At 46.7% G+C, this 21022-nt stretch overlaps 2 long non-coding RNA genes across 2 annotated transcripts; one reads left to right on the forward strand and one right to left on the reverse strand.

Moving 5' to 3' along the window:
• Positions 1-2713: 2713 nt before the first annotated feature.
• Positions 2714-9387, forward strand: LOC129624497 (uncharacterized). Its single transcript, XR_008700993.1, has 2 exons — positions 2714-5930; positions 8994-9387. It is a non-coding gene; the product is annotated as an uncharacterized LOC129624497 (long non-coding RNA).
• Positions 9388-17866: 8479 nt separating this feature from the next.
• LOC129624498 (uncharacterized) lies at positions 17867-20141 on the reverse strand. The gene is made up of 2 exons (XR_008700994.1): positions 20038-20141; positions 17867-18625 (listed from the first exon to the last, which is right to left on the reverse strand). It is a non-coding gene; the product is annotated as an uncharacterized LOC129624498 (long non-coding RNA).
• Between the last annotated feature and the right edge of the window lie 881 nt (positions 20142-21022).

The raw sequence follows: 21022 nt of genomic DNA on the forward strand, positions 1-21022 counted from the left end.
TCTTGTGCTTCTTTCTCTGATAAGCTGATTATCATTTTATTGGTGCCAGTCTTGTCAGGACCATGGACAGCTCCACCACAGCGGGGAGTCTCTTCTCTGCCTCCTCTTCCACTGGTAGAATTTCAGAGAAAAACAGACCTGAAAGCTTAACTATTTTCACACCTTCACTGTACAGATGACAAAATGGTTGCTTACAGAAGTTAAAGGACATGTTCAAGTCACACGTTTTAATCCAAAGAGCAGGCTCTCCCCTGACATAGCGGGGCATGAAAGAGTACGTGAATGGGTCTAAATGGACGTTCTGCCTCTTAGTAGCTGTGTGTAATTTGGGCTTCAGCTTCCTGATTCTGCAAAATGGGTGTCAGGATGCCTTCCGTATACAGAAGGGAGCTTCAGAGTGAAGCCTGTAAAATGCTGAGCTCACCCTGACAAAAAGCAAGGCCTCCATAAACAATAGCCGGGGATGAAATCAATGCAACCCACATACCACACTGAGAAATAAGTGCAAGACGTCATGCAAGGTGGGGTTGGCTTCCTGAAATGACTGAGGCTGAATTCCAAAGAGCCTGGAGTTCTACCTGACTTGTTTCAAGTCATGTTGTTGTTATTGTTTAGTCACCATGTCATTCTGACTCTTTGTGACCTCATGGACTGTAGCCCACCAGGCTTCTCCATCCAGGCAAGAATACTGAAGTGGATCAACATCCTCTCCTCCTGGGGATCTTCCCAACTCAGGGATTGATCCTGCATCTATTACATCTCCTGCATTGACAGGCAGGTTCTTTACCACTAGCGCCACCTGGGAAGCCCTCTACAATGGAAACATAATGGCAAAATCCAGCATTTCAAATCTTATAACATGAAATATGTTTTTAGTGCTGTCAACTTTTTCCCTTCACTGGAAGAATACATCAGAATGAGGTCTTTTTAATGTAGCTAACAACAACAAAAAAAGGGAAATCCTCTAGAAGTACATTAAAATATACATCACAAAGGCCTATGCTGGGCCAACAATCACATTGGAATGCTCACGAAGGATTAAGATACAGATGATCACCAAACCAGTCTGGAGTGTGCATTTGGGAATTTTTGAATGTGTGATTAATGTGGATGATGACTATGGACTTTGTACATGCTTGTCTACTTTTGAGCCATGTTACCTGATTTGCTGCATAAATTTCACATCTAAGGCTTATTATACAGAGCATAGCTAATACTAATAAGGATTTGTGTGTAAATTTTCATCCTCAAAGTACTCAGTAAGCATTAATTAATACATTAAGCCCCTTGTTGAAAGAGATGTGCTTTGTAGCCCTATTTTTAGAGACTTGGGACTCTACACTTCACCTCAAGGCAGTAAGGGAATTAGTGATGGAATGTGGTTATCTCAGTGTGTAAAATACTTATCCTCAAGGTGTGTGCAAGTGCACACGTGTGTGTGTCTATGTCCTCCCTCACTCTCTTTAGCTTTATCTCTCTTTTCTTTCTCCCCCTTTTTTTCTCTCCAGTCTTAAAGATCAGCAGTTTGGAAACAAGTTAGATTAAGAAGAAATCAGCAGAAAAGAAAAGAAGTGAAATGGAAAAGAAAAAGTATCCAGTCCATAAATAATTCATATTGGCTTGTATAACACTTCACTTTCCTGCCTATGATTTACTACTGTTTGATTTAAAATGATAACAGCCATCCTGCATTGAGTGACTTATATGTGAGGCATGTGCCAGGCAGTGTTCCAGGCAGAGGAGAAAGGTTTTTTAAAATGGGAGAGACAGGGACTTCCCTGGGGGTCCAGTGGTTCACTGCAAGGGCGTGTGTATTTGATCCCTGGTTTGGGGGAAAAAGATCCTGCATGCAAAAAGGCACAGCCAAACAATAAATAAATTTTAAAAATAAAATGGAAGAGACAAGCCTTGGCTTTCCATGGATGTATAGCATATTGAGGAGACAACCTCGGAAATAGCTGTCATGTCCTGTGGTAAATGATATGGCAGCTGTACCCAGAGCGTGAAAAGTCATCATAGAGAAGGAGAATTTGATCTAGTCCGAATCAGTCATAGGCGAATCCCTAGAGGAGATGCGACCTGGGCAAAATCTTATGAGATGAATGAGAGCTCCAGGGTGTAGAGGGGAGAGGCCTTCCAGGCAGGAGAGCAGCATGGTGTGTGTGTGTGTGTGTGTGTGTGTGTGTGCGCGCGCGTGTGTACGCTTGTGTGGTAGGCAGGAGTGGCTGCAGCAGAGGCAGGTGGAGGAAGCCACAACATTCACCTTAGTTGCAGGGCGATGATCAAGGCACAGAGTAGGAGGCCTGGAATCGGGAGTGAAGACAGAAGCCTCCATAACTAAGGGGAAGCCATCATCTCCCTCTATCGGCTCTGTGCCGGCCACATTGTACAATCTGATGGAAAGAAGCCGCGTTCCTGAATATATTTTTCATAAACAAAGTGTGGGGCAGCCATGAGACAGAATACTACTCAGCACTAAAGAGGAAACACTCCTGGTATACACAACATGCTTGAATCTTGTATGAATTATGCTAACAAGTCAGGTTGATGTCAGTCAGTTGCGACAGCCCTAACGAGAAGAATAGACTTATAAATAGTCAATACATTTTTTTTAAAGATATCTATTCCTTTAAAGTAAAAACTTTCAAAATGTCTAATCACTTTGGAGGAATGTATTTATCGGCTTTATGTATAAATGCAGTATAATGAGCATATTTTATCCCCTTGTTGTTTCCACCAGGCCTTCCCATCTTCCTTTTGTATCAGGTTGGAATGGAGCATGGCTGGGCTCTTGGGGACTTGAGAAGACAGGGCTCTCTGTCTCTTCTGTGACTGGTCCCAGGATGCTCTGTTTGTTGAGGACTTTCATCTGCTTTTAGGCTTTGGTTTGGTTTTGTCTTTGTCTCCTCCTATTCTTTCAGGCTTTTTCACTTTCTTGTCTCTAGCCTTTTGAGTTCTTCTTAAAGGTATTTCTTATGGGTTGTGAGCTGAATGCCAGATAACCAAGTTTGTTGGAATTCTATCTAAAAATTCACATCTTTGTCTCAGATTTTGTGACATCTTCTTTTAACTTTTCAGAAGTGGTCTAACATCCTTCCTAGGTCTTGGCAGCGTCATGCACACTTGAGATGGCCATCTAACTGACTGCCAGAAGTGAGACATCTCTGAGACGGTGGAGAGTTCTTCATGGGTGTGACTAACTGTCTCCCAGGGCTCCAGAGTGTGAGGTTCGTTTATACCTTTCACTGTGTTCTGTCTGCCTTATCAGTGGGCCCCGTGACCTCAGCCCAAGCTGGCTGTCCCATGGAGCGGCTGTCAGGATTCTTTCTTGTCTTCCCGGCCTGACATTCTGCCAGATTTGTGACTCTTGTAGAAGACAGATACCATTTATCTTCCTACATCTGCATCTAGATCCAGAAAGATACCCTAATTTGTCAGAACTCATTCACAGCCATCACAGAATTCAGGGCCTATAGACTGGCAAGGCAATTTTATAACTGTCAAAAGAAAACTTGAGGACCAAAATTAAACTTGAGCAAACTGGCCCACGAGATGGAAGCCCTGGGCACTGGCTCCCTGGTGGCTGGGGCCATGCTGGTACCCAAGGGGAAGATGCCCAGCCCTCTGTGCTTTAGTTTAATTGAAGTGACGATTCCTTCTTGTTTAACTCTGAGCTGAGCAGCACTGCGGGGACCCTGAGTACTTGCTAACCTCTGGCCTGTTCATTGCTCAAGCCCACTTTATAGATTCCTGAGCACATCACAGTGGACCAGGGAGGGAAGGCTGAAGTGGACAGGTCATCCTTGCAGCCACATCTACTGCTATTTCCACTGGAACCACAAATGCTTCCACCCTCCATGTCTTTCCCAGGGTACCTTCAATCTCACATCCTTACGCTGTCAGTAGATATGGAAAAACGGTATGTTTGCAGTTTACTTTATGCATATACTAGGGAAGCCCAGGTGGCTTAGTGGTAAAGAATCTGCCTGCAATGCAGGACACGCAGGTTCAATCCCTGGATTGGAAGATCTCCTGGGGAAGGAAATGGCAACCCACTGCAGCATTCTTGCCTGGGAAATCCCATGGCCAGAGGAACCTGGCGGGGTACAGTCCGTGGGGTTGCAAAAGAGTCGGATACAACTGCGTGACTAAACAACATGGCCCAAATAAGTTCAAGGCAGGACTTTTACCCAAAGCTGCAGGCACCAGCTGGCCCTAGTGGTGAAGAATCCGCCTACTAATTCAGGAGACCTGGGTTTGATCCCTGGGTCAAGAAGATCCCCCGGAGAAGGGAATGTCTACCCACTCCAATATTCTTGCCTGGAGAATTCTGTGGACAGGGGAGCTTGGTGGGCTACAGTACACGGGGTCACAGAGAGTTGGACATGACTGAGAGACTAACACTTCACTTTCAATGCATGGACAGTGGCCCAGAGAAGCCACTCAATCTTGCTGGGCTTCAGCTAATGAGAACGAAGACTCTTAAATTCCGCCAGCCCTCTGGGTGACCCATCGTAAAAGCTGACACCCTCCCCGCCGGCTGACCTGGGTTGGGATGCAAGAGCGAGTGTTAATGTTTCATGTATGTTTGTCTTGGCTTCTCTGTTGGACGCTCCCCAACAGGGCCGGGACCAGGCTGCTGGCATTCATGCATGTGAGCCATCATTTATTCACATGTTCACTTAGTATAAACCCAGCACTCAAGGGATGCCTCATCTGGTCATCAGCCTGGCTTGCCTCTCTCCTCTGAGCTAGAACAATATTACCCCAATGTCCTTGGGATGCTAACCATCATGCCCTAACTCAGGCTGGCAGCGTGGCCTCTGGGGGCAAGGCTGAGGGTGTTTCAGACACCTTCAGACCCCACCTCTCCCTTTTCAGCTGGGGGAACACTGACCTCATGTTTCTTTGCACCGCCTATGGTAGCACCATTCAACACTGTTGACTTAAGGGGAACCCCATGCTCATCCTCATGGCCCCCAATCCCTCAATGCCCAGCTGACTTTGAAGCCACCCTGTGCCCTGTGCTGTATCTTAATTCATGGTTAGGAGCGGGTGATATCACCAAATTTTTATTTGATGACTTCTGTAGTTCCCATTTCGTACAATTTTCTCATGAAAAAGCCTCTTGTGAGCCCCCCATCCTGATCTGCACTTTCCTCTATGACCTCCTTAATCTGGGATTTCTCAGCCTGTTTTCTCCGCAGCAGGGGCTTGTCTGGTGCCATCAGAGGGGACCTTAATTGGAATCTAGAGCTAAATTCCAATTAAGAATTGGAAAAAGACTGTTCTGCAGAGGCTGCTGGGGGTGTGAGGAAGGAAAGGAAAGGCGACGCTCCCATGCTGGATGGAGGCTCAGAGTCAGGAGTCCCTTTACTTCCGAGTGGCCCCCGCATTCATGTCCCTCTCGTTCAGGCCACCTCCCTCCCGTGCTTGTCCTTTCCCAGCCCTCTCCCTCCACCTCTGAGCATGGGAGACGGGACAGGCAAGAAAAAGAAGAAAGAGGAGATTGGAGATGGGATGGACGCAGAGGAGGAAACCTTACTTCTCCTCCCCCAGCCCACCCTTCAGCTGAAAAACAGCTCCTGTCACCTTAACTTAACTCTAACCTCCCCAGCAAGCCTTCTGCTCAGCAAAGCTGCTTTTAGCATTTGCTCATTCCAAGCTGAGATGGGAATTACATGGGAAAGCACTCTTATTTCTTCCCTCCCATCCTGGAGGAGAGACTCATGCAAGTAAACAAGAAAACGTTGAGAAAACAAGAACAAGCCCTTCAGTAGACTGTACTTGTAGATGCCCTAAGAGATTCTGTAAAATACAGCCGATCAATGAATCAGGAAGAGAAAAGAACAGAAGGCAGAGAATACTGAAAATAGTACCTGCCTGTGAACCCCGGAACACGACTCACCTGGGATGCGCCAGCTGGTGAGGTAGGAAGCCAGCTTTGAACAAGCACACCTACTGCCATTTACATTTTAATTATCACATTTTATGAGGCTGTTACATCTTAATGAAATACAAATTTGTTTACCCAAAGTTCTCTTTGCCATATGGCTCAATAATCGGGCCTGTCTCATAAGCTTCACAGGGTCAGGATGGAAAAGAATGATCTTTCATAGTAACACAACCTTCCAGAAGGATGCTGTCCAGCCATCATCCCAGAGGTGGGGTCCAGCCAGCCTCGGGAGAAGGCCTGGAGGGCTTAAATTGTCATTTGAAAAATCTCTCTTCAGAAGACCTATCCTCCACTGCTGCTCTCAAAATGTGTGAGGGATCTGAATTGATTTACAGCGGACAGAAAATAATAGAAATCACCCTTCCATCTGTCAGCGAAGGGCCACATTTTCCGTGTGTGTGCTCAGTCACGTTTGACTGTTTGGACCCCATGGATTATAGCCCACCAGGCTCCGCTGTCCTTGGAATTTTCCTGGCAAGCTCACCGGAGTGCGTTGCCATTTCCAACCCCAGGGTATCTTCCCAACCCAGGGATCGAACCGGAGTCTCCTGAATTGGCAGGCAGATTCTTTACCACCGTGCCATCTGGGGTTTCCCATTCCTAACAAAGGAACATGTTATTTGTCATGATAGAAAACGGCATTAGCTTTCTTCTGAAACAGCATATTTTGTGGGGAGACAGAAGGCTCCTTCTCTCTTTGAGAAGGAAGCTTTCTAATAAATCTAGCATTCCCTCCCTTCCTTTAGAAATTTTCACCTGGAACTATCATCAACATCCTATGATAAACTATAATGGAAAAGAATATTAAAAAAAGAATGAGTGCATATGTATAACTGAATCACTGCTGCACAGCAAAAATTAACATTGCAAATCAACTATACTTCAATAAATTAAAAAAATTTTTTTTATCAGAGGATAATTGCTTTACACTATTGTGTTGATTTCTGCCACACATCAAAATGAATCAGCCACAGGTATACATGTTTCTCCTCCCTCCTGAACCTCCCTCCCCGCTCCCACCCCATCCCACCCCTCTAGGTTGTCACAGACACTGGATTGAGCTCCCTGAGTCACACAGCAAATTCCCACTGGCTGCCCATCTTGCATATGGTACTGTATGTTTCCCTGCTACTCTCCCCATTCGTCCCACGCTCTCCTTCCCCCACTGAGTCCACACAGCTGTTCTCTGTCTGCGTCTCCACTGCTGCCCTGCAAATGGGTTCATCAGTACCATCTTTCTAGATTCCATATGCATGCATTAATATACAATATTTGTCTTTCTTCAATAAAATTTTTAGAAAATTCTCTCCCGGTGATCTTCAGAATTAGTCTGAAGACTCAACAGGTGAGTAGATGTTAACAGCTCCAGGAGTTCTCCACAGCTTTCTGGTTTCTCCAGTCTCACCGTTTTCACATTGTCCCCTGCCTGTGTTAACAGGAATGGAAAGGCCACCTGCAGAGCTGGGGTGTCTCAGGGCTCAAAACTGCACACAGGAGAAATGGCAAAGGCCTCCCTGACTCACCCCAGAATTGGGCTGTAACTGCCATTCCCGTTGTCACCAAAGGCACACCCAAAATTAGTCCCAGTGGCTAGAAAAGAGACCAACGGCCAAAGTGTGTGGTGGGTTGGAGCATCATTGGACCAAGGGTTAAGGAGGTGGACGGCAAGAAGGCACAGCCAAGCTGATTCTAACTCCACTGTGGGAAGGTGACCCCGGGATGCAGGCCGGCCCACAGGAGCGAAGGGGATGTTCCTGAAGGCCTGGGTCAAGCAGGGGCCCCAAGGGCCCGCCGCTCCTTCTCTGCCCTTTGGCAGTGCTTCCAGGGACACTGATGATGATGATGGGGACAAAAGGCATTGTTTATCATTCGGTCAACTTTGCAGTCACATCGCACACATGTTGCATCATTGTGAGGCAGGCTGGGTGGCTGATCACAACCAGCTAAGAGACAGAGAAACCAAAGCTCAGAAGTTTCAGTGATTTTTCCCAGTCTCATGGCAATAAACTCAGGACTCCAGTTATCTAGAATATATAACTCCAAATCCTGTGTTTTTTACAACACCAAGTTTTCTTTCTAAAATCACTCAAAAAAAAAAAAAACCCCACAACACCCCTAATATTAGAAAAGAGGGCTGACCTTTTAGGAATGTCTAGTCATCATGGTGAGTCATGTATCTGGCCAGTCAAGGGTATGTTTTCAATCTAAGGTCACACATCTCACGGTCTTCTGTTTAGACTTTTTATTTGACGAGTTCAAGGTTGCCTGGAAACAGTGAGCAGAAGAAATGAAAAACCAATATCTCCTCTTTTTTTAAATCCCAAAATGTAATTGAATTTATAACTTACATGGGAATTCTTATGTTAAAAGTCTATTTTTACCTAGCCTTCAGAAAGGCAGCCTTCCTTCATTTCAACAAAACTTATTTGAAACGACTTTGTAGATTCACAAGTGCCTTGGAAATCTCACTGATGGCAATAAAGGTTTCTATTAATCAGACAATGCTGTGTACTATGGGGAACAGAACACAGCCTCAAGCTGCCTATCATCTAGTTGGGGCTGGGGACATGGAGAGTCATGAGGAGGCTGCTGGACCAGAAGTCAGAGAGGGAAAATGATGGAGCTTTTCCAGACATATTTCTGCCTTTTTAAATACTCCTCAACCCTTTCCTTCCTCTCTTTAACTTCAAGGACCATCCATCCATCCATTCATCATCCATCCATTCATCCATCTATCCATCCATCCATCCATCTACTCAGCTTGTCCATCACTAAAAGTCGACTATGTCCAATAGAGCAGGAGCCATCCTTGCCTTTTTGAGGCTACCTCATTGATTTATGTTTCCACTAAGGCATCAGTTTCTAGTGTAGGATACCCCCAAACTCTTGACTCAAGATTTTCATGACACCGGTGAAATTTCATTTCTTCCCTGAAGACTTCCTATAACCCCCCAATGTCAGCTAATGAACCAGAAAATGGTAGAATCAGAACTTTCTGTGAACTGGGAGGAATCTTAACAATCATTTCTTTTTACAGATGAGGGAACTGAAGCCTCTGAAATGAAGATGCTTTTCCCAGGGCCGCCAGCTGTTGGGTGATGGATGCAGTCCTAGAAGCCCCCTCTTCTGCCAACTGGGCACCCACAGCAGCTGGGGTCCAGGGTGGGCACTGCGAGATGGCCAAGTCCTTCCCACATCCCTAACTCCTTGTTATTATTTATGTCTGATTTCCAAATAGTGCTGGTCGGTTGTGATAATATACTCTAAAGATTTTCTGCCCAACTGCAGTCTGGCTGACCTTTCTGTAATCTTCCTTTGCCAGATTCTGGGAAAAATCTAAAGGGAAATTAACAATGATGTTGAGTTTTTTTAAGGTTAAAACCTTGATTTCAGTTTTCAAATCACTGCCTTTTTATTTAAGCTTTGAAAAATTTCCAGAATTTCCAGGTTTTTCTTATATAGGAATATACTGCTTTCAAAACAACCCAAGCAACTACAAAGTGGCTAGAATTAACCTGTAAAATAATTAATAGGAATACTATGTGATGCTCAATTCAAGACATCTTCAAAGATGAGCATAGCTATGTCCCAAACAAGGGATTTTTTCCCCCCCATCTTCTCTGTAATTTAAGGTTGCATGGTTAAATAGTATAAACAACTCACAGTTGCAAAAAGGAAGTTGGAGACAGACTATAATTTCACATCAAATACAATTCCAAAGAGGTATATAATTTGTGAGAATGGTATTGTTTCTCTGATTCTTTCCTTATATATCAGCTTCCCCTTAACACAAACCTATACAAAGGATTTCATGTTTTCAAGTATTAGCATCTCCTGTGAAAGAATGAAAGAATTCTAACTTTGCCCGCACGCCCTCAGTTTCTATATGGGTCAGCAAGACAGACCCTATTACCAGAAGCTTCTGGGACAGCTTTAAATTAAGCCAAGATAAAAAAGAGAAGTCTTGGATGGTCTTTTGCTACCAATAAATCTGGGCATATAATCATTCCTATGTTTCATCAGAGTGCAATTCAATTGCATATGCAGAGTGGTGGCCTGAAATTTACTGGGGCACAGAAGAACCTGGCATTTAAAAAATACCCAAATGAGGCAATTTTATGGTGCAGAGTTTCTAATGGCAAAGACGCCAAGAGCTAAGGAGGTTTCCAAGTGTTCTCTCCTCCTCGAATTCCGGGGCTATGCGCCACTGAAGCCGCTGGGGTGGTCTGGAATAAGTGCCAGGAATAACAAAGCCAGGGCAATCAGAGGCTGATGATGTGGAAAAACACACTTTAGCAGAACTGAACTACACGGGGGCTTCAACCTTTCTGAGGTCAGCACTGAGCCTTTGGAGCGAGGCTGGGGGCTGCCTGCTGCTGTTGGGGCAAGGGGGGCGGGCAGGGCAGGGAAGGGAAGGCAGGCAGGTGCCTTCAGACAAGGTGGAGCCAGGATGGAGGGCCAGCATGGATAAGACAGAGCAGTGTGTTCTTCTCTTCCAAACCTCCTCGGAATTCAGATAGAGCTTTTTTAAGTTCAGTTTTTAATATTTTTTTAATTTTTATTTTTAATTGGAAGATAACTGCTTTACAATATTGTGTTAGTTTCGGCCACACCAGTTTTTAATTTTTATTTCAAAATAAATTTCACACTTACCGAAAAGTTGCAAGAATAATACCCCGACTTTTCATGTACCTTTCACCCACATCCTTCAAATGTTAGCATTAAAAAATTTTTTACATTTGATATGGGAGTATAGTTGATTTACAACGCTGTGTTTCAGGTGTACAGAAAAGTGAGTCAGTTATACAAGGCATCCCTTCTTTTTCAGACTCGTTTCCCATAAAGGTTGTTACAGAAGATAGAGTTCCCTGTGCTACATCAGACAGATCTTGAAAGGGGAAAAAAATTCTAAAAATGACGAGGAAAAGGAGGGGGCGCTGTCGAGACTGAGCAGCGGGGAAGCCAAGCTGAGCCTTCAGCTGACTCTGGGGAGGGGATGAGGAGGCCAAGGGGACCTCGGGAAGCTGGGTTGCCTTCAAAATTGAGACTGAGGGCACTGCATTTCAATATGAGACGATGCTCCCGGCCACCTGTTTTAAAAAGAAGGTCAAGTACCCCCAAGACAGGCCAGAGCCAATTAAGCTGCTTTTCTTCACCTTCAAAGCCCAGGAGAAGACAGGCCTTGATATTTAACTACCGGTCTTTCTCTTTTCCCTTTTCCCCAAGAGGGGAAAACCCCCACTTTAGCCAAAATGGTAAAGAACTCTCCAGATTGGCTGGTGTGGCGGGGGTGGGGTAGGGTGGTGATGGTGGTGCCAGTTCAGTGCTGATGTTTTAAATGCTAATGCCATTTAAACAAAGCACAACAAAAACCTCTTTAATCTGGTCTTCAACCCAGAAACCAACAAACCTGTGGAATTCCCACCTGTAGGCATTTCTTTAGATTCCCAGAGCTGCCATAACAAAGCACCACAAACTGGTCGGCTCAGAACAACAGGAATGGTTATCTCCCGGTCCTGGAGGCTGGAAGTCTAAGATCAAGGTGCCAGCCGGGCCTTGATGCCCCTGAATCCTGTATCCTGGCTTCCAATGGCCTTACGGCTCCTGGGCTTGTAGACGCCTGGCTCCCCTGTGTCTGCAGGTCATCTTCCGTCTGGGTGTCTGTGTCCAATCGACCCATTTTCATGAGCACACAGTCACAATGGACTGGAGCCCACCCTCATGGCCTCATTTGAACTTGATCACCTCTGCAAAGGCCTCATCTCCACACAAGATCACATGCTGAGGTCATGGGGGCTCAGGACTCCAGCGCATTTTTCTCGGGAGACACAGTTTAACATGTAGTGGGGCTTGGGGTGACGGTGTGGACGGAGGCACGATACTCTGGCCTGACATGCTTTCACCGGAGGCTGTGGCCACCCTGAGGGTTCTCCAGAAGCACCATCGAAGAGCCCAGGGTCTGACCATCTCCAACCCTCTCCCGCAGGTTCTGTGCTTTCTTATTTTTAAAAATTGAAGCATAGTTAATTTACAATGTTGTGTTTATTTATTTTAAACTCTTGGCTGCCCTCTGTGGCATGTTTGGGTTCTGGTTTCCTAAACAGGGATCGAACCCGCACCCCCTGCATTGGAAGGCAGAGCCCCAGCCACTGGACCACCAGGGAAGTCCCCTCTCCTATAGGTTTTGAACTCAACCTGCAGAAGGTTTGTTTTTCCTTCCTAGGGAATCCAGCTTCAATTTTAAAAGAAAAACTAGTAGAAAAATGGGGTTCACATACCTTCCACTTAAAGGTGACATATTAAACACCAACTTTTTAATCTCCTTTTTCCTCCCACACCCTGCTAAGATAATAGTAAGGCAATGAGAATTATTCCTAAACTATTAATAATGGTTCCAAGTATATGACACTCAGGAAACGGGAAAACTATGAAGTAAAAGGATTGGGGGTTGCCAGGGGTTGGGGGAGGAGAGAGCTGAATGGGCAGGACAAAGGCGATTTTTAGGGGAGTGAGAATGTTGTGTAGGATGCCATATTAGGGTATATGTGTCACTACCCATCTGTCCAAGTCCATAGAGTGTGTACCACGGAGAGTGCTCCCTGCTGTCTGACTATGGGCTCCGGGCGATGAGGGCATGTGGATGTGGGATCATGGATTGACCGGAACATCCCTCGAGTGGGGATGTTGATAGCCAGGAGGCGATTTACAAGAATTCTCTGCATCTCCTGCTCAATCCCTCTGTGAATCTAAAACCACTCTAAAAATAGTTTCATTATTAAAAATATTAACCCCAAAGACAAGGCATACAGAAAAGAGGGAAACTAAAGGCTGTTTGGAAGGTTCACATGAGGTGGAGTAGTGAGATGAAGGAAGCCGGGCGGGCAGGGTGGCAAGATGACCGGCCTCGCAGCCTTGGTGGATCAGCCCTGCAGGCTTGGCGGTCTTTGGGGTCCCCGTGCATGCTGGCGGTAGTCTAGAGCTAGGGACTCTTTCCTTCCAGAGAGAAGCCCTCTGCTGGGCCGGCTGCAGCAGGGCATGACCGGCCCCCGGGGGGGAAGGAGGCTGGAGAAGGTACCAGGTCACCCATGTCATCCCCAGCACTCAGGGTCACCTCACCCGGCTCCAGGGGGCATCTCTGAGACAGACGTCCCCTCTCCACCCGACCTTCCTGGGCCCTGCTCTTAGCCCGGCCCCCACCCAGCTGGCTGATGGACCCTCAGCAGGAATCACCTGCTCCTTCATCTGCTGGTCCCCCTCCCCCACCTGCTCGCTCTCCTTCATGCTGTGAGCAGATGACCACTGACCAGTGTCAGAATCTACACACTTGTTTGGATGGACGTCCAGAATATTAAGGAACATCCTTGCTGGTCCAGTGGCTAAGACGCTGCACGCCCAATGCAGGGGGCCCAGGTTGATCCCTGGACAGGGAACTAGATCCCACATGCTGCAGCTAAGACCTGGGACAGTCAAATATTTTGGAGAAGGAAATGGCAACCCACTCCAGTATTCTTGCCTGGAACCTTCCATGGACGGAGGAGCCTGGTGGGCCACAGTCCTTGGGGTCGCAAAGAGTCAGACACGACTCAGTGACTTCACTTTCTTTCTTTCTTTTCCAGAGTATTATGTTTAGTGACATAAGTCGGAGAAAGACAAATACTCTATTATCATTACTGGGATCTAAAAGATGAAAGGAAGGAATTGTAAGGAAACAGAAACTGGACTCAAAGGTAGAGAACAAACCAGTGTTTACCAGGGGGGAGAGGGAAGTGGGGAGGGACAAATAGGAGCTGGGGGACGAAGCGATCCAAACTACTGTGTGTAAAACGAGTAGGTGACAGTGAGAGACGGACTGTACAGCACAGCAAAGTAGTAACTTTAGATGGAGCACAATTTACCAAAATGCCGAATCACTATTTGTACACCTGAAGTTAACACAATATTGTAAATCAGTTTATAAAAAGAAAAAATCAGTTATCAAAAACTCCAAACACTTGTAAAAAGGTGTATATTTGGAGATGTCTTACTGGTAGCTCCTTCCACTCCCACCCACCCCGTTCCCCCACAGGTAACTGTTTTACGGGTCTTTCACTTCTCACCTGCCTCTCTTAGTCCCGTCCCAGGGAGGTAGGTTCATAGTGAGGTGTTTACGCTTCCCTACTCTGCTAAACTGGTTTCTTATTTCATCTTTCAAATATTTCCTGAAATATTGTCATCTGCTCTCCCATTTTCTTCTCCTTGTGCATTTATACTTCTAAACATTTCTTTATTGTCATTTTAGTGACCTCATGAAGGAAGGGAGAAAAAGTCAGCAGGAGATTTCATTCCTGCCCGAACCCTCATGCTCTCTTTTAACCCTGAACAAATTGTCAAAAAGAACTTAACCAGAAAAGAGGCAATGCTAATGTGTACAGTTTGCTACTTAAAAGGCTGACACTCACTGAACCATGGTCAGGCCCAAATATAGACCATGATCAGCTCACAGAATCCCCCACCCCACATTCCTGACCCTCCCCAGCCCCAGCCCCCGTAAGTGGGCTGTAGGCTAATGACCATCACCAGGGGAAGCTGGCTGAAGGGTACAGGGGCCTCTGTCCTCTTCCTGCAATGACATGTAAATGTATAATCATTTCAAAAGAAGCCTATATATATTCATACATATGATGAATTACATGTGCATCAAAATGTGAAACTATTTCTATACTTTTTGTGATAATCACAGTCACACACCAGAAAAATCACTTGGAAAGGCACACGTCCATCACTTGCTATCTGTTCAGAAAATATGGTCATGGTACATTTGTAAGAAAAACTGGCAGACCAGGGAAGGAGGAGAATTCAAACTCTGTGGACACTATTCATATCTCCATTTTAGTGACAAGAAAAGAGAGGTGTTCTAAGATGCCCAGGGTCACATGGCTTGCATGGATGTGGTCTTGGTTCCTGTCCAGTCTGGTCTTACTTCCCCAGAGACACTCACTGGTGACCCATCTAAAACCACCTTTAAACCTTCATGTTCTCCCATCCTAGCCTGTTATTTTCCTCAGAAGTGGTTATTATCACCAACACTGTGTTAAGCACTCACTCATGGTCTTCTTATCATCCATCTTCTTCCTCTTACCCCAGTATATAGACCCCATGAAGGGCTTTGTCTGCCTTATTGATCTTATTGATGCTGAAGCTCCAATACTTTGGCCATCTGCTGCAAAGAGCCAATTCACTGGAAAATACCCTGATGCTGGGAAAGATTGGAGGCAGGAGGAGAAGGGGGTGACAGAGCATGAGATGGTTGGACGGCATCACCAACTCAATGGACGTGAGTTTGAGCAAAGTCTGGGAGATAGTGAAGGCCAGGGAAGCCTGGAGTGCTGCAGTTCACGGGGTCGCAAAGAGTCAGACACAACTGAGAGACTGAACAACAATTGATCTCTGATCCCCAGTGCCCATAAAAATGCCCGACACATAGTAGGCTTGCAAGAAATATGAGGTTAATGAAAAATAATCAAGTTTTAAAACAAATGAAGGTATATGATCCTTAAGAGAAAAATAGCTCTATACGAGTGCCCCAAAATAGGATGCCTTCTCACTTGGCTAGATACCTGAAGCCAGGGAAAAATCATTCTTCCTCATTATGGATTTTTCCTGAAACCTTAGGCTGGGTGTGTATCTAAAAACCATCAGAATGCTTGTAGGCAACATAATATTAACAGGGCATCTAGCATTTCCTACCAGCTTCATGACCTTAAAAATTTAGTAGTTGAATTCGTAAGTGTACCAATGGCTATGATGAAATCTACACCGTCGCTGAAAATTCAGCGTTTCTGGTTGGTGTGTACGAATCCCCTCCAACCTCTGCAGGCAGCTGCCTATGTTGTCTTTGTTCGTCTACAGCAGGAGCATTTTGAGCACATGCTGGACCCCTTGTCCTGAGCATGCAAACCCATTAGTTAAGACAATATTCCCCTAACTGTGGTCCATGTAAGAAAATATTTTCCTCAGAAAGAAATCCTTTATTTTTGTGCACTTGAAAAAAGGTAATAGGACATCCCTTGTGGTCCAGTGGTTGACTTCTCCCAATGCAGGGCGTATGGGCGCGGTCCCTGGTCGGGAAGCTAAGATCCTACAATGCCTCACAGCCAAAAAAGCAAAACATAAAACAGAGGCAATAAATATTGTAAGAGATTCAATAAAGACTTTAAAAATGGGCCACATTAAAAAAAAAAAAACTTTAAAAAATTTTAAAAAGATAACTGATACTGTCATGAGTTGGCCCAAGGGAGCCTGGGGCTGTGGTGCTGAGTCCCTGTGATAACTTGACACAGAAGTTCATTTAGATGTAATCAGTTTCCAAGGGTTAATAGTACTCAACTTTGAAGTCATTCTTTCCACACCCCAATCCTTCTGACACTCTCCCCTCCCTGTAGGCTGAGAAAAATCATTTCCAAGCAGAAGAAGGAGAAGCACAGGCCCCCGGAAGCTCACCCCTCAGAGGCAAATCTAGCTCGTGGGGAAGAGCAAGGACCCTCATTCTGTCTATTGGAATGGGTTGCTCAACGCTTTTGTGCCTCCATTTCCTCATCTCTCAACTGGGGATACTCACAGCACTTACCCAATAGGGGTGCAGGGAGGGTTGAACAAGTTAATACATGCACTTACCTGGTAATCGTTGACTCTTCCTGTCTCACTAGAACTTAAGCTTCCTGAGGGCAAAGATGTGGTCTGTTTGGGGGACTGCAGGGCCCCAGTGCCTACTCAGGAGTGACATGTGATGAGCGCTCATGGAAATATTTGTGGCATGAATGAATAACAAATTCTAGCATAGCATGGATCTGTGCAGTAGCACAGTAGAAAGGGTAGCAACTGTATCTCTTGAAACAACGATAAGGGCTTCATAGTTAGTATCTGAATTTAAACAATCACAAAGGAAGAACCCTTTCTATGATTGGCAAGTCCCCACTGATAGAAGGGAGTTAGCCCTCCACCCCCTGCCTCGCCCTCCCCAGAATGGCACTGGGTACAAAACAGCACATGGAAGGCAGAGCATCAGAACCAGGGCAGCAGGTAAGAATAGTGACCTTTGGGACTTCTCTGGTACTCTAGTGGTTAGAATCGGCCTTCCAGTGTGGGGGAAGCGGGTTCAATCCCTAGTTGGGAAACTAAGATCCCACATGCTGAGGGGTACCTAAGCCCACGCACCACAACTCCTGACCCCACACACTGCCACAAAGGCCCAGCACAGCCAAAAAAAAAAAGAGCAGTGACCTTTCCTCGGTCACTCCTGGATAAAGATATCAGTTCCCCAGGGAGGAGAGATTCAATGTTAAGAACAAAACAAGGTTCCAGTTTCCCAAATGCTGGAGGACAACCAGCCGGCCGTGGCATCTCTTTCCCCAGCTCCAGCTCCAGCTGCCCCATCCCGTGATCGTCCCATCCCTCACGGCCCTGACTTCTGACTCCTGGGTATCTCCTGGTTGTTTAACATGCGGTTCTGGTTGAGAACTCTGATGCTACCAACCAGCTCAGAGAACAGCAGGAGTTCCAGAAACCACACTTTTATTAGCATCACCTAACAAGAAGCAGCTGTGGTAGCAACTACTTCACGCTGGGCGGACTCCTGGGAGACTTGCTGAGTCTCTGCAGTACCGCGCCCTCCACTCATGGCTCTCTTTGAAGTCAGGTAGCCGCCTCCCAGGTCTGGAGGAACGAACTGTCTCAGGGAGTCAGTGGAATACTTTTCCTTTGGAAAGTTACATCCATATTGTCTGCTATAAAAATTTAATTATGGAACCGCAAATGTAGAAATTATCCATGATTCTGCCAGTCTTCTGCCATCACTGTTTTTTAAGTTCATACTGATATTTTCTAAGGTCTTTTTTTTTTTTCAGTTAAATTTAATATATTTATTTATCTATCTTTGGCTGTGCTGGGTCTTTGCTGCTGCCTGCAGGGTTTCTCTAGTTGCGAGCGAGGGCGACTTTTCTTTGCGGTGCACAGGTTCTCATTCCGTGGCTTCTGGTTGAGGAGCATGGGCTCCAGGGTGAGTGGGCTCAGTAGTTATGGCACACGGGCTTAGCTGCTTTGTGGCTTCCCAGACCAGAGATCGAACCCATATCCCCTGCATTGGCAGGTGGATTCTACCACTGGGCCACCAGCGAAGGCCCCATCACTGTTCATGTAGCAAAGTTGATGGCGGGTGTGTTTCCCATCTCCAGCTAGTACACAAATGCCATCAGTTTTACATCCTGAGTTTTCCTCCGTGAAGTCAGCATCTTCTTGTCATTTGTAATGGTTGAATAATATTCCCAACAGGGGTTTATAGGGTTGGCATAACCATTCCGTTTTTATTTAAAGTGTTTACTGTTTATGACCAACCTAGACAACATGTTAAAAAGCAGAGACATTACTTTGCCAACAAAGGTTTGTCTAGTCAAGGCTAGGTTTTTCTGCGGTCATGTATGGATGTGAAAAGCTGAGCACTGAAGAATTGATGCTTTTGAACTGTGGTGTTGGAGAAAACTCTTGAGAGTCCCTTGGACTGCAAGGAGATCCAACCAGTCCATCCTAAAGGAAATCAACCCTGAATATTCATTGGAAGGACTGATGTTGAAGCTGAAACTCCAATCCTTTGGCCACCTCATGCGAAGAGTTGACTCATTGGAAAAGACCCTGATGCTGGGAAAGATTGAAGGCGGAGAAGAAGGGGACGACAGAGGATGAGATGATTGGATGGCATTACCAACTCAATGGACATGAGTTTGGGTAAACTCTGGGAATTGGTGATGGACAGGGAGTCCTGGCGTGCTGCAGTCCATGGGGTCGCAAAGAGTCGGACATGACTGAGCAACTGAACTGAGCTGAACTGTTCTTTCACGCTAATAAGCAGTGCTATCATAAGCACAGTCCTGAATGTAGATTTTTCAGGATTTGGGATTACTGACTTTGGCAAATTCCCAGAGGCAGACTGGCTTGCACACTGGTGTGGGGAAGATGTTGACCTTTTCATCAGGGACCAAACAGGCTAAGTTGTTTTGCCAGAAAATCAAGTTACCCATTTCCAAGAAAGCCCTAACATAACTATTACTATTTTTTAAAAGCTTTAAAGCAAATATTCATAGGGAGGCTAATGATGAAGCAGAATGCAGTGAACCCAGGAGCCATGCTTCTTGGCTCCGAGTCAGAGCAGATTCCTGCCCACCCTCTTGTTGTTGTTATTTAGTTGCTAAGCCGTGTCTGACTCTTTGAGGCCCCATGGACTGCAGCCCACAAGGCTCCTCTGTCCATGGAATTTTCCCAGGCAAGAATACTGGAGTGGGTTGCCATGCCCTCCTCCAAGGATTTCCTCCTCCCAGGGATCAAACCTGTGTTTCATGACTTGGAGGCAGATTCTCTACCACTGAGCCACAGGGGAAGCCTGTCTGCCCTCCTGTCTGACTAGTAAATGGAATGTGGTGAGTGTGGCCCCCTCTCTCTTAGCCCAGAAGCCCATCATCTGTATTTTGCATCAAGTTACAGAGGAAGCGGGGTCTGATTCACCCTCCCCCGACTTCAATATCAAAAGCCCCTTTTCATGAGTGTCAGCATCACCAATGAAAGCCAGGGTTGCCTCCAGACCCAGGCAGGCCTAGGGACCTCACCACTCTTCCCCTGAATCACACCTTCCTCCCAGAGCTCAGCCCCTCCTGCTCCCCCAGCACTGGGGAGAAAGCTGGGCTGCAGGAAAGCTGATTCCTCCAGTCGCAACACCAGGGATGGTTTTAATTACCTGGGAGCTCCTTCCCCAACCGGCTGTGGAAATAAAACAGGGTCAGGGAGGCTGGGGACCAGCTGTCACACCGTCTGTGCCTCTAACAATGGAAATTCATTGGCTCTGTTCTTCCTGCCCCGTCTGGCCCTTCATCTAGGGGTGTCTGACACCCCCTCCTCCAAAAATACCCCCTTTAGGGCCCTTGACACTCTTCCTTTGGCAGGTTATTTACTTTGGCAAGAGGAAATGGCACAGGTCACCCAGTCTGAAAGAGGCGGGCAGGATGGGCTGGACGTGGGACCTGCAGGCGCCAGAAACGTCAGTTGGCCTGGTGACTTACAGCGACTCTGCATCCAGTACGTCTGCGACGCTGGAAGCCTTCCTGCCTTCTGCTTTTCTGTCTTTGATTCAGGAGAAAAGAAGAGCAGGCGGGAAGCAGAAAGGAGGCGGAGCCAGCCCGGGGTGGGAGGTGGAGGCAGGCGGGCGGGGCGGGTGCCTAATTGTCTCCTGCAGAGCATTGGAGAGGCCGAGGTACCACCTGTGCTCGAGCCTGGGTGTTGTGTCCCCACAGAATTCTTACGCCAGGTCCCAACTTGGGAGGCGATGAGGTCAGGAGCGGGGAGCACTCACGGATGGGATTAGTGTCCTTACAAAAGAGACCCCAGGGAGGTGGGGTCCCGGGGGTGGGGGGAGAGTGACCACGTGTGATGCGAGGAACAGAGGTTCATGAGACACCGGATCCTCTGGCGCCTCCATTGTGGACTTCCCGGCCTCCAGACTGTGAGAAATCAATATCTGTGTTTTTAAGTCACCCAGTGTTTCTGTTACAGTCGCCCGAACAGACTAAGACAGACACTTAAAACCAGTGCTGGTTGCCTGAGCTCGGAGCAGGCAGGGCTGGGAAATGGCGCGATGCAGAGGGTAACAGGCGGGACCGGGGCCCACTCTGCCTCTCACACCCCGTGCCGCCCTGGGGACATCATCACTCAGGCCCTCGGGGTTGGGGTGTTCATCTATGGGACACGCTGTGCAGAGTGTTGGGTGATACTGTCTTGGAGCTGGGACACCCACTGTTAGGTGCACAGGGGCCTTCATTCCAGGGGCCATCACCACCCAGCCTCTCAGGCTGTTCTGGCAGCGGGCTTCCTGATCCCGCCAGTCAGTCCCATCTCATCTCCTCGTAATAACAGCGCTGTCACATCCACACCTCTTCACGGACCACGGTCGGGGGTTGCTGAAAGACTGGCAATGTTGTTCCTGCCGGGAGGGCTCCTTCCCCAGGGAACGCCTGTCAACCGAGAACACAGGGTTGCATTCTGTTGCTA

The sequence above is a fragment of the Bubalus kerabau genome, chromosome 12 (genome assembly GCF_029407905.1).
Source record: "Bubalus kerabau isolate K-KA32 ecotype Philippines breed swamp buffalo chromosome 12, PCC_UOA_SB_1v2, whole genome shotgun sequence".
NCBI classification, from domain to species: Eukaryota; Metazoa; Chordata; class Mammalia; order Artiodactyla; family Bovidae; genus Bubalus; species Bubalus kerabau.